This window comes from Leucopleurus acutus, assembly GCF_964270905.1.
Source record: "Leucopleurus acutus genome assembly, chromosome: 1".
Taxonomy (NCBI): Eukaryota; Metazoa; Chordata; class Mammalia; order Artiodactyla; family Delphinidae; genus Leucopleurus; species Leucopleurus acutus.
In genome coordinates, this window is record NC_139142.1 from 166,317,375 (window position 1) to 166,329,797 (window position 12,423).

At 45.5% G+C, this 12,423-nt stretch overlaps 1 protein-coding gene across 1 annotated transcript in view; it reads left to right on the plus strand.

Annotated features, from left to right (window-relative positions):
- Window positions 1-7,886: 7,886 nt before the first annotated feature.
- Window positions 7,887-12,423, plus strand: part of SEMA4B (semaphorin 4B) — an 84,384-nt gene continuing 79,847 nt past the window's right edge. The window contains exons 1-2 of the mRNA XM_082838829.1: window positions 7,887-8,649; window positions 10,017-10,120. The gene's annotated coding sequence lies outside the window, so the exon portion shown is untranslated. The remainder of the gene's footprint in view (window positions 8,650-10,016; window positions 10,121-12,423) is intronic.

Genomic DNA, 12,423 nt, shown 5'->3' on the forward strand with positions numbered 1-12,423 from the left:
CTGGAGGATTAGGGGAGCCGTTAGCGAGGAAAAACCCTCTCTCCAGGATGCCCTATTTAAACCAGAGTGTCAGTTGCTGACACATTAGCTTAAGCCCCAAAAGGCAAATCTGAACAAACTCCTGCGTCCTTCGCGTTAGCTGGGCTGAAACTCCAAGGCACATTTAACCAGTGCGCGTTCCGTGTTCTTGAACTAAGACCGTGGTCACCTCGGGTCTCCTCAAATTCGCTCTCAGATCCTCCTATCCCCTCCACGCGTTAGGTAGACTGACGCGAGTCAAGAGTTGAAATCCCGAAGCTTCCCTGGTGGCGCAGTGGTTGAGAGTCTGCCTGCCGATGCAGGGGACACGGGTTCGTGCCCCGGTCCGGGAAGATCCCACATGCCGCGGAACGGCTAGGCCCGTGAGCCATGGCCGCTGAGCCTGCGCGTCTGGAGCCTGTGCTCCGCCACGGGAGAGGCCACGACAGTGAGAGGCCCGCGTACCGCAAAAAAAAAAAAAAGAGTTGAAATCCCTCAGCTTCTCACCAGAAGATCAAGCTGCTAGTCCTCGAAGTCATTAAGCATAGCTAGAGTCTGTTTCCTCCTTTCCGAAATGGGAACTATAACAGCAACAGGGCTGCCAGGAGACTTGGGTGAAATAACGTTATGTTAAAGACTTGGGACACACCCTGTGCTCAACGACAACCAACGATGCTTGTCAGACAGTACTCAGGCAAACGGTTCCATTTTTTGCCTGCTTTCATACAAAAGACAATACTGATTGGTTCTGCCATAAACAACCAAAGTCTCTCGCTCTCTCTTCACTCATCTTCTTGAAACGAGACACCAGTTGGGGCTGGGTTTTATTTAGAAAAATCTGACCCCAGCCCCCACTTTCCCAGCTACACCAACCCACTCGAATGCTAGCCACCTCTTTCTGCCCTGTGTTCCCAGCTCTCCCCTTCATTGCCTCAGAGTCAACATTGCCAGATGGAGCTGGGCCAGGAAAGTGACCTTGAATTAGTGACTTCAAAGCTTCCTTCTCCCTGTCTCAGCCAGGCAAAGCTACTACTTTGGCCCAGAGATCTAGTAGACTGGACCTAAGGGGAGGCTGTTCTGGGGCCACCCCCAAAGTCTGAGACCTCATTCAAAGGCCTAACCTTGAGCCAGCATGTCCTAGAGTGACCCATTATCCCTTTCATTCTGTTCCAGTTCTCTTGCTCAAAACACAAGCAGAGGGACTTCCCTGGTGGCGCAGTGGTTAAGAATCCACCTGCCAATGCAGGGGATGCGGGTTCGATCCCTGGTCTGGGAAGATCCCACATGCTATGTAGCAACTAAGCCCGTGTGTCACAACTACTAAGCCTGTGCTCTAGAGTCTTCAAGCCACAACTACTGAGCCCATACACCACAACTACTGAAGCTCGTGCACCTAGAGCCCATGCTCCACAACAAGAGAAGCTACCACAATGAGAAGCCCGCACACTGCAACGAAGAGTAGTCCCCGCTTGCTGCAACTAGAGAAAACCTGCACGTGGCAACGAAGACCCAACACAGCCAAAAAACAAAATAAGACAAAACATTAAAAACAAAAAACAGCAGAGACCATGGAAGCCTCTGGTATTTGGCTTTCATGCCATCCTAGTGTTATCAGGCACCAGGGCCTCAGTGTCTATACCTATAAACTGGGAGGATGACTGCTCCCCCAGGCTCCTTTTGGCCCAAACAATCAGATTCTGTTATGTATGACAACTACCTATACTGCCACTTCTGAAATGGTCATAAAGAAATTGCTCTCCCCCCCCGCCAGGGGCTCATTTGTTTCTCTGTATGGTGGACCAAGGTGTCAGAGGCCTGGCAAGAGGCAATACTAGAGCCTCAGTGTGTTCCAGAGTCTGGCCTTCACCTGCAGAGGGATCAGGGTGGGAGCACATGGGTCCTTTGCAAGCACAGCAGCAGCCCAGGACAGTCAAGGCAAAATCTTCCGATTAAACTGCTCTCACAGCCCACGTCCCAGGGCTCCAGCTCCATGCCAGCCTTCCTCATGCAGTATCTATTTGGTGAGGCAGCTGATGTCAGCTCCATTGGCTCAGAGAGGTTAGGACACTTGCTCAAAGTCACACAGCTAGGAAGTAGCAGAACTCTAGTTCATACTCATATACCTGGCTAATAGTCCATCATTCTTTTAAGGAGAAAAAATAGGACCCAGAGCCCGTATTTATTGTACCTCTTTGGAATTTTTTGTGGTGATAACTGCTGGCCCTGTAAGCTACCTCAGAGAAAGGTGATATTTAAAGGAAAGGTGCTTATATCCTCCTTTGGGGTCAGCAGATTTGGAAACTCTCACCCTTACAGATTTTATTTATTTATTTATTTATAATTTTTGGCCACACACAGAATGTCGGATCTTTGGTCCCTGACCAGGGATTGAACCCACGCCCCCTGCATTGGAAGCATGGAGTCTTGACCACTGGCCTGCCAGGGAAGTCCCCTTACATATTTTAAATCAAACCTCAATTAGTTATTGAGTCTAGGTCATGTGCAAGTTCCCCGTGGAGGCACAGAAATGCATATCACTCAGTCTCTACCCTCTGGGAACCACAAATCACCACAAACCAGGCACAAGGGGAAAGTGTCCCAGGAGGAGTGTAGATGACACATTAGGCATCTGGCAAAGAGAAAATCACCTCTGATGGGGGAGACCCTGATGAGCTCAGGGCAGGAACATCCATCAAGTGTGTTCTCACGGATCTTTACCATGTGGAAGGAGGCTGACCATGCAGACACGAGTAGAGTGAGGGCCTTGCACTTCACCCAGGTGGACACACCAGGACATTAGTTTCGTGCTATGTTTGTAGGCAGGGAGTAACATCTGGTAACATCTGGCACAGCAGTGAGGGGATGTCAGACAGTGGAGAATCAGGCCTGGGGAAGGGAGGCCAGGGTTCTTGAACCGGAGAGACTTGACACAGGGTCCTGGCAGGACCCTCAAGAAGGTGCAAGAGTGCAGAGGCAGTGTAGAGATGGCATATGCAGGAACTGCAGCTAGCTGGACGGGGGAGGAGTCACAGTGACTCAGACTTCCATCCCTGGGGCTGGGAGAATGATGATGCCATTATTAGAAATCAGAAGATGGGAGGGAGGAAGGTTGAGGGGGAGGCGTTGATAGCAGAGCTATTTATGGTCATCTCTAAACTGATTTCCCTGCCAATAGTCAGTCTGTGCTCCCTCCCCCTCCTATCAGCCCTCCCCGCCACTTCCAGCGCTGTCACCCTGAAGCACAGCCCTGAGCAGTCACTCCACAGCTCAGATAGTGAAGTAGCTCTCCACTGCCTGATACAATAAAATCTGAATAGCTTATAACATTTCATGGCCTTCACCTACCCCCCACAGTTACTATTCCCTCTCCACAAGAACCCGAAATTTAGCCATTCCCCTGAGTAGTCCTTGACTCTGAGCAGTTGCACTGTCCCTTCCTTCCATCAAGTGGGTTCTTTCCACTCCGCATTGCCAGACCCAGCTCATCCTTGAAGGCCAAGTACAAATTCACCCTCTCAAGCCTGCACTGGGGGTGGGGATAAAGGGGGGGTATAGCATTCATTTACACTTGAATCATCACGAAAGGTAAACAGACCCCCCCAATAAAAGAACACAAACTACTACTCTGATTTTTTTTTTAATAAATTTATTTATTTTATTTATTTATTTTTGGCTGCGTTGGGTCTTCGTTGCTGTGCGCTGGCTTTCTCTAGTTGCGGCGAGCGGGGACTACTCTTCGTTGCAGTGCGCGGGCTTCTCATTGCGGTGGCTTCTCTTGTTGTGGAGCATGGGCTCTAGGTGCGTGGGCTTCAGTAGTTGTGGCACGTGGGCTCAGTAGTTGTGGCTCGCAGGCTCTAGAGTGCAGCCTTAGTAGTTGTGGTGCATGGATTTAGTTGCTCTGCGGCATGTGGGTTTTTCCCGGGCCAGGGCTCGAATCATGTCCCCTGCATTGGCAGGCAGATTCTTAACCACTGCACCACCAGGGAAACCCTACTACTCTGATTTTAACTTTGTAAAATAAATCTATGGACAGTAACAGGTGGGGTCCAGAAACAAATTTGGAAGATTTTAAAACACTATTTAGGGAATTCCCTGGTGGTCCAGTGGTTAGTACTCCGCACTTCCACTGCAGGGGGCATGGGTTCAATCCCTGGTCAGGGAACCAAGATCCTACATGCATGGCCAAATAAATAAATAAAACTTTATTAAATTTTGTGAAATTTTCTCTTAGGTTGCATAAGTTAATTAATCCTCAAGATTCCTAATAAAACTAGACATCCAAAGTTAGAGGAAGGGGAAATGATTGAAAGGGGTTAAAAAGAACTAGAAGCAACATTACCATCTTGGTAACAGATTTCCAGAGTATAAAGCTTTCTCCCTGTTTGTGGAAGTCTTTTTTTTTTTTTTTTTTTAAGTTTTTTGGCCGCATGGCATGAGGGATCTTAGTTCCCGGACTAGGGATGGAACCCGCACCCCCTACAGTGGAAGGGCGGAGTCTTAACCTCTGGACCACCAGGAAAGTCCCGTGGAAGTCTTTTGTCGTGATTGTCTCATGCCTGGGCAAGTCACTTAACTTCTCTGAGCCTCAGTTTCTTCAACTGCAAATGGAGATAATAAAAATCCCTACTCCTGGCAGTTACTAGGATTAAATAAATTCATGCAGAGAAGTTGCTTTGAATGGTGCCTGGCACACATAGGAGAAGCCTGGCCATAGTGTTAGTGTTATCTGTTCATTCACATCCACTCCACACCAGTTTACTGAGCTCCTACGACATGACAGATGTGACCCACAGATGGACAAGAGGGCACATTCTATTCCTGAGAGGACCAGAGTCCAGTGAGGGTATCCGGAAGATGGAGATATGAACAGATCATTTCAAAATATTGTTGCTGTGGCTGGATGGAGTGTTGGTTAGTACAATCTCTTTGGAGGGCAATTTAGTATCATCCATCCTATTATAAAGTGCACGTAACTCTTCATCTGGAAATTCCACTCTGAGAGACTGACAGCATAGAAATACTTACCAAATTGTACAGACACATAAGTGCAAGGTGTTCACTGCAGCACTGTTTGTAATAGGGAAAAACTGGGAATGACCTAAATGTCCATTGTCATTAAGAATGAGGTAAATATTTGCTGATATAGAAAAATGCATTGGGGGACTTCCCTGGCAGTCCAGTGGTTAAGACTCTGCATGGTTAAGACTCAAATAAAAAAGAAAAAGAAAAATGCATTGTGATATATTAAGTGAAAATAGAAAGTTGCAGAGAAATATCTTAACATACATACATACCTATATATGAAAAATTAAAGGCACAGAAACCTAAAAGGGTATGGGAGTGGGGTATAGTGGGAGACTCAATTTCTACTTTATGCAATTCTGTGGGGGTTGAACATTATATAGCAAAAGCATCTATTACTTTTGTAACCAGAAAAAGAACAATCAAGATATATATAGATATAGATAGGTAGATAGATTTTTTTTTTTTTGAAACAAACGGTCACAGTCGTTTATGTGCTGTGCAGAGTGTCCCCTGTCCCAGCACCATTCACTCTGGCGGCTTCTTTTAGATTGAGGCATTTCCTCTCGCGTTCTTTCCGTCTTTGGGGAAAACGAAGGGTTAAAGGGGCTGGGGAGGGGAAGAGGAAGTGAGGTAAGGGAAAGAGGGGTGAGGGCCCCTCGGGTACCAGCTGCGGTGAGGCGCTGGCCACGCCTCGCAGCTCTAGCTCCCGCTGGAAGCAGCCTCCCCAGGTGCTCGAGAGGAGGCTGCTGGGCTGTTTTTACGGTCTCAGAAGGACGAAAGATCAGAACTTAATGAATATAAAGTTAAGTGGAGGTTAGGACAAGATGCTGCGACCTAGAGCAAACGACGGTTCTCAAAGTGTGGTCCGCGGACCCTGGGGGAGGAGGGGCACCACGAGATCTAAATAATTTTCGTAATACTAAGAAGTCACTTGCCTTTCTCACTGTGTTAACATTTGCCCAAATGGTGCAAAAGCAACGGTGGGGAAAACCGCTTATACCTCACCCTGAATCATGGCAGAGGCACCAAACTATACTAGTAGTGATTTTATTGCTCACCGTCGTGCACTGTCTTTTTTTTAAGTCTATTAATACGATGTACTAAATAAAGCAGTAGAAATTAATAATTTGATTAAATCGTAACTCTTGGGTATATATCTTTCTAATATCTTATGTAATAAAAATGGAAGTACATACAAAGCACTTGTGCTGCAGACCCTGGAAAGATGGTTGTCTCCTGGAAAAGCACTGAGGAAGAGCGGGAGTGCTTTATTTGAGCTGTGGGTTGAAACAGCTGCTTTCTTCACAGAACAACATTTCAGCTGAAAAGAACAACCGATGCAGAAGCCATTCGGACTCAAATATTTGGCAACTATTTTCTCAAAAATGAATGAAATGAGCCAGTCACTTCAAGGAAATAGCTTATAATATCTGTTACCAATGATTTTTTTATATTGGAGCTTTCAAGGGAAAACTAAAATTTTGGAAACCTTGTATATACCCTGAGTTTGAGAGCTTCTCAATTCTTTTTTTTTTTAATATTTATTTATGTATTTATTTGGCTGCGCTGTGTTGTGGCACCACGGGATTTTCATTGGCGTATGCGGCATATTTAGTTGCGGCATGCGGACTCTTAGTTGCGGCATGCACGTGGGATCTAGTTCCCTGACCTGAGATCAAACCCTGGCCCCCTGCATTGGGAGCACGGAGTCTTAACCACTGGACCCAGGGAAGTCCCAGCTTCCCAATTCTTCATGATGTTTCTAATGAGATTAATGGTCTACCAAATGTGATTTTTTTTCATATTGTGTAATGAAATGTGTCAACTTTTGGAAGATCTGCATAACTCAGCCAGTATTTTCTAAATGACCAATGCATGATGTTAAAAAGTTATGCATGGGTAAGAGACCTATTCCAGAATGGATTTGAATATGAGGGGTTTGAATGTAACAGAGTAGGAAAGGCATATTGGTGTTGTTTCAGATTCCACATTGCAATTAACCTTTGAGAAAGTATCACTTGTACATTTTGTTATCGTAAGTGAATACCGTCGGTCAGGCCTCGCCCAGTCGGGAAATGGGGGTTGGGCAGTGGCCCAAGCTGGGATGCCCCCCTAAAAAATGGCCACTGGGGCCTCGGCCCAGCTCAGCCCATGCAGGTCAGGGAGCCCCGGGTGATGCACCGCACCACCCCCATCCCAGGCCCAGACCATGGTGCAGGAGGTCTGGTACATGGAGGAGTCCCAAGATGACCTGAGGTGGCCCCCTGGCCTGGAGCCCAGCTGCCCAGTCCTCCTGGAGCAGCTGCACCAGCTTGGAGTCCTTTACTGGAAGCTGGCAAATATCAGAATGATCCAGAATTAGACTACTCTGGGATGGTCATAATAAACATATGCAAAAATAAATTTCCAAATTATGAAGAAAAGGTTAAGATGTTTTGCTGGGAGCATTTGTACTAGGATGTAAAATTTGCTACATCTTGGATGGCAGTGGATACTTTGATGAAAGAGATAAAGAGGACTTCAGATTTTCATGGAGAAAGGAAACGTGATAACTCATCATGCAGGAGTTTATCACTGCTTCACAATGGATGGAAAGAACTATGTGACAGCTGTGTGGATGTTTGTAGGAGAAACAGTGTGGACTGCAACCAGTCGGCTGACCATTTCCACGCTCAAGGACAGGACAGGACGTGAAATTTTGGGCATGAACAGCAAGGGGTGCTCCCTGGGGCCTAGCACACTCCTTGTAAAGATCCTAAACGTGATAACTGAGCAGAAAATCATTTACTCTTTGCTTTTATATTATAGGCTTGAAGCTTGAAGGCTTGAAGGTTATCTCCTTTGCAAGATTATTTGATCAGAATATTTTTTAATGGCAGACTTCCCTGGTGGCGCAGTGGTTAAGAGTACGCCTGTCAATTCAGGGGGCATGGGTTCGAGCCCTGCTCCGGGAAGATCCCACATGCTGCGGAGCAACGAAGCCCCTGCACCACAACTACTGAGCCTGCGCTCTAGAGCCCATGAGCCACAACTACTGAGCCCACGTGCCACAACTACTGAAGCTGTGCACCTAGAGCCCGTGCTCTGCAGCAAGAGAAGCCACCACAGGGAGAAGCCCTCACACCGCAATGAAGAGTAGCCCCGCTCGCCGCTAGAGAAAGCCCACACGCAGCAATGAAGACCCAATGCAGCCAAAAATAAAAATAAATAAAATTTTTAAAAAAGAAAGAAAAGCCTTATGATAAAATAAGCCATAGCTATTTAAACAGAGAATGTTTTTTAATAAAAGTCGCTATAAAACTGATTTTTACATGGAAACAACTGTGGAAATGTGGACAAATCATAGTCATTTGCTCTAACTCAGTCAAGATCAGTGGTTCAGACACGTGTTCAACTTTAACCGGAATGAGAGTCTTATCTGCTGGTGTGCCTTATCTGGACACGATTTTTAGACTTTAAACCAGGTATCAGTCAATGCCATGCCTGCCTTAGAAGAAAGTTGTGGCAGAGAAGTATATTTTGGTCTTTGTCCCCAGTTTCTGGCATAGAGCTCCTAAAACCCTTGGAATTTCCTGAGCGATACGAGCGGCCTTCTGCTATTCACAGGTAATCCTTTGTGAGCATCTCAGTTCCACTGGGACAGAAGCGCCTGTGCTCAGGACCCTCTGGACCTCACTCTATGTACCTCCTTATCTGGCTGTTTATCTGTGGTCTTTATGTATCCTTTATAATAAATTGGTAAATGTAAACCAACATTTCCTGAGTTTTGTGAGCCGTTCTAGCAAATTATGGGACCCGAGGAAGAGGTCATGTAAATCCCCAATTTCTAGCCGCTGAGTCAGAAGTACAATTGTCCCAGATTTGTGATAGGCGTCAGTGTTGTGGGACTAAGCCCTTAATCTGTGGGATCTAACGCTACCTCCAGATAGATAGTGTCAGAATTGAGTTAAACTCAATTCAGTCCTGCTGAATCGGTTGGTGTAGGAAAACAGACTAGAGGTGTAATTGTAGATAACATAACTAACTAGATACAGGATGCTTTTTTCTCCCGAAATTATACCTTGGACTAAGGAGTGCAAGGAGGGGAGAGCTCTCTATTAGGGGCACATTCTCAGTTGCTTATGCCACTTGCCGCTTTCCGTTCAAACTAAAGTAAATGCCTTGGGAATTCCCTGGTGGTCCAGTGCTTAGGACTCCATGCTCTTACTGCCGAGGGCCTGAGTTTGATCCCTGGTCGGGGAACTAAGATCCCACATGCTGCAGCGCAGCCAAATAATAATAATAATAAAACACATTAATTTAAAAAAAAAAAAGGCACTCTCGTCCCCTTCCTGTTGCAGTGAAATCTCAAGTTCCACAGACTCCTGCTGGCTCGTCTAACCCTGTACTTGTTTTTCTCATTTCTTATTCTTTTTTTTTTTAATGAAATGATCTAATTTTTTTTTTGGCTGCGTTGGGTCTTTGTTGCTGCATGCGGACTTTCTCTAGTTGCGCGGCTAGAGGGGGCTACTCTTCGTTGCGGTGCGAGGACTTATTGCGGTGGCTTCTCTTGTTGTAGCGCGCGGGCTCTAGGCACATGGGCTTCGGTAGTTGTGGCTCATGGGCTCTAGAGCGCAGGCTCAACAGTTGTGATGCGTGGGCTTAGTTGCTCTGTGGCATGTGAGATCTTCTCAGACCTGGGCTCGAACCCGTGTCCCCTGTGTCGGCAGGCGGATTCTCAACCATTGCGCCACCAGGGAAGTCCTCATCTCTTATTCTTTTAAAATTCAGGCTTAAGTCCTGTGGGAGAGAATAGTTGTAAACAGCTTTAATTAAATTGTACTTATAAAAAACTATTTTCTTCTACTCCACTTTATGCTTTTGGTATTGTTGATCTTTAAAAATTAAATGGTCTTTGATAATGGGGGGGAAAAAGAGAATAGTCCTAACATCTGAAAAAGCTATTAAAATATTCCTCATTTTTCTTTTTCCAGCTACACATCAATCTGAGGCTGGATTTTCTTCATATACCTCAACCAAAACAATATACAGCAGCAGACTAAATGCTGAAGTGGATGTGAGAATCCAGCTACTTCTGGTAAGTCAGATATGAAGAGAGTTGCAAAAATGTAAACAAAGCAACTCTTTTCATTAACTCTTTTATTTTGGAAAATCTTATTTTTAAATTAATATATAAACATGTTTCAAATTTTCTGTCTTAACTTTTAATTCGGTAAATAGGGTTTTGTATAACCTATATAAACAAGAGCTCTTTTGAGTCCTCAACAACTTCTCACAGTGTAAAGAGGTCCTAAAGCCAAAAAGTTGGAGAATTATCCTAGAGGAAAGCACTTGGAGCTCAACAAAAATGGGGGCCACATTATCCCACACAAGAAATCTAACATTTATACAATAATGCTATATAATGTATAGTCTGTATTAAATTGTCCCAAGATGTCCCAGTAATTCCTTTAAATTTGGGAAGGGGGGATTTCCCTGGTGGCGCAGTGGTTAAGAATCTGCCTGCTAATGCAGGGGACACGGGTTCGAGCCCTGGTCCGGGAAGATCTCACATGCCGTGGGGCAACTAAGCCCGTGCAGCACAACTACTGAGCCTGCACTCTAGAGCCTGCAAGCCACAACTACTGAGCCCACGTGCCACAACTGCTGAAGCCCACGTGCCCTAGAGCCCATGCTTCACAACAAGAAGCCACTGCAATGAGAAGCCTGGGCTTTCTCTAGTTGTGGGGGGCTCGCTGCAACTAGAGGAAGCCCGTGCACAGCAACGAAGACTCAACGCAGCCAAAAATGAATAAAATTTTTTTAAAAAACCAGGAATTTAAAAAAAAAAATTAGGGGAAGGGGGTCCGGGATCTAGAATCAAGGCTCAGGCATAGCATTTGGTTGTCATGTCTCATTAGCTTTTTTTTTTTAAATTAATTAATTTATTTTTTATTTGGCTGCATCGGGTCTTGGTTGCAGCATGCAGGATCTTCGTTGCGGCATGTGGAATCTTTCATTGCTGCACGCAGGCTCAGTAGTTGCCACACGGGCTTAGTTGCCCTGCACCATATGGGATCTTAGTTCCCCGACCAGGGATCAAACCTGTGTCCCCTGCATTGGAAGACAGATTCTTAACCACTGGACCACCAGGGAAGTCCCCCCTTTTTTAGTTTTCTACTGGATCAATGCAGACTTCTTTATTCTCCCTTAACCCCTTCACTGGTTTAGAAATTATACATTCTATTTCTGCTCGTTTAGAAATTAAATTCTTAACTTGACTATACAGAGTTTAAAATTCATCATTGTCTTTATCTTTCTTAGAAATATGAGAAACTTAGATGACTTCTGTCCAATTTCTCCTCTCCTATCTTCCATGTTATTATTCCATCATACTTTAGTTCTGCTGGGTCTTCTGAGCCCCCTCACTTTTTTTTAAATAGGTTTATCAACATGTTTTCCTGTTTCCTAGCTGAGCAATGTGTCTTACTTTCCACTCCTATGTGCTGAATTCAATTTCCTGTTAACTGAAGGGCATCACTGAATAAGTCTCTGAACAAAGATCTGTGAGTAATTAACTTTCTGTGTCTCAAATTGTTCAATTTTATCCTCATTTCGTAAGCTTTTTACTGAAGTATAATATATACGTACGTGTATACAGAAAGTACATAAGTTATTAGTGTACAACTTATTTTTATATAAATTTATTTATTTATTTTTGGCTCTGTTGTGTCTTCGTTGCTGCGTGCGGGCTTTCTCTTAACTGTGGCAAACGGGGGCTGCGCTTTGTTGCAGTGCACAGGCTTCTCACTGCAGTGGCGTCTCTTGTTGCGGAGCACGGGCTCTAGGCAGGCGGGCTTCAGTAGCTGTGGCTCGCAGGCTCTAGAGTGCAGGCTCAGTAGTTGTGGCACACGGGTTTAGTTGCCCTGCGGCATGTGGGATCTTCCTGGACCAGGGCTTGAACCCGTGTCCCCTGCATTGGCGGGTGGATTCTTAACCACTGCGCCACCAGGGAAGTCCCTAGTGTACGACTTATGAATGTTGATGAAATCACTACCCAGATCAGGAAATGTAACATCACCAGGACCCCCAAGACCCTCCTTAAACCACCTCCTAGGCACTATGTTTCCCAACTTCCCTTTGCTATCTTAACTTCTACTAAAATAGACTGGTTTTGCCTATTTTTGTTTTCCTGTAAATGGAATCATATAGTATGTACTCTGTCGTGTCTTACTTCTTCTCAACACTGCATTTCTAAAATTCACCCAGGGACTTCCCTGGTGGTGCAGTGACTAAGAATCCGCCTGCCAATGCAGGGGACATGGGTTCGAGCCCTGGTCCAGGAAGATCCCACATGCCGCCGAGCAGCTAAGCCCGTGTGCCACAAATACTGAGCCTACG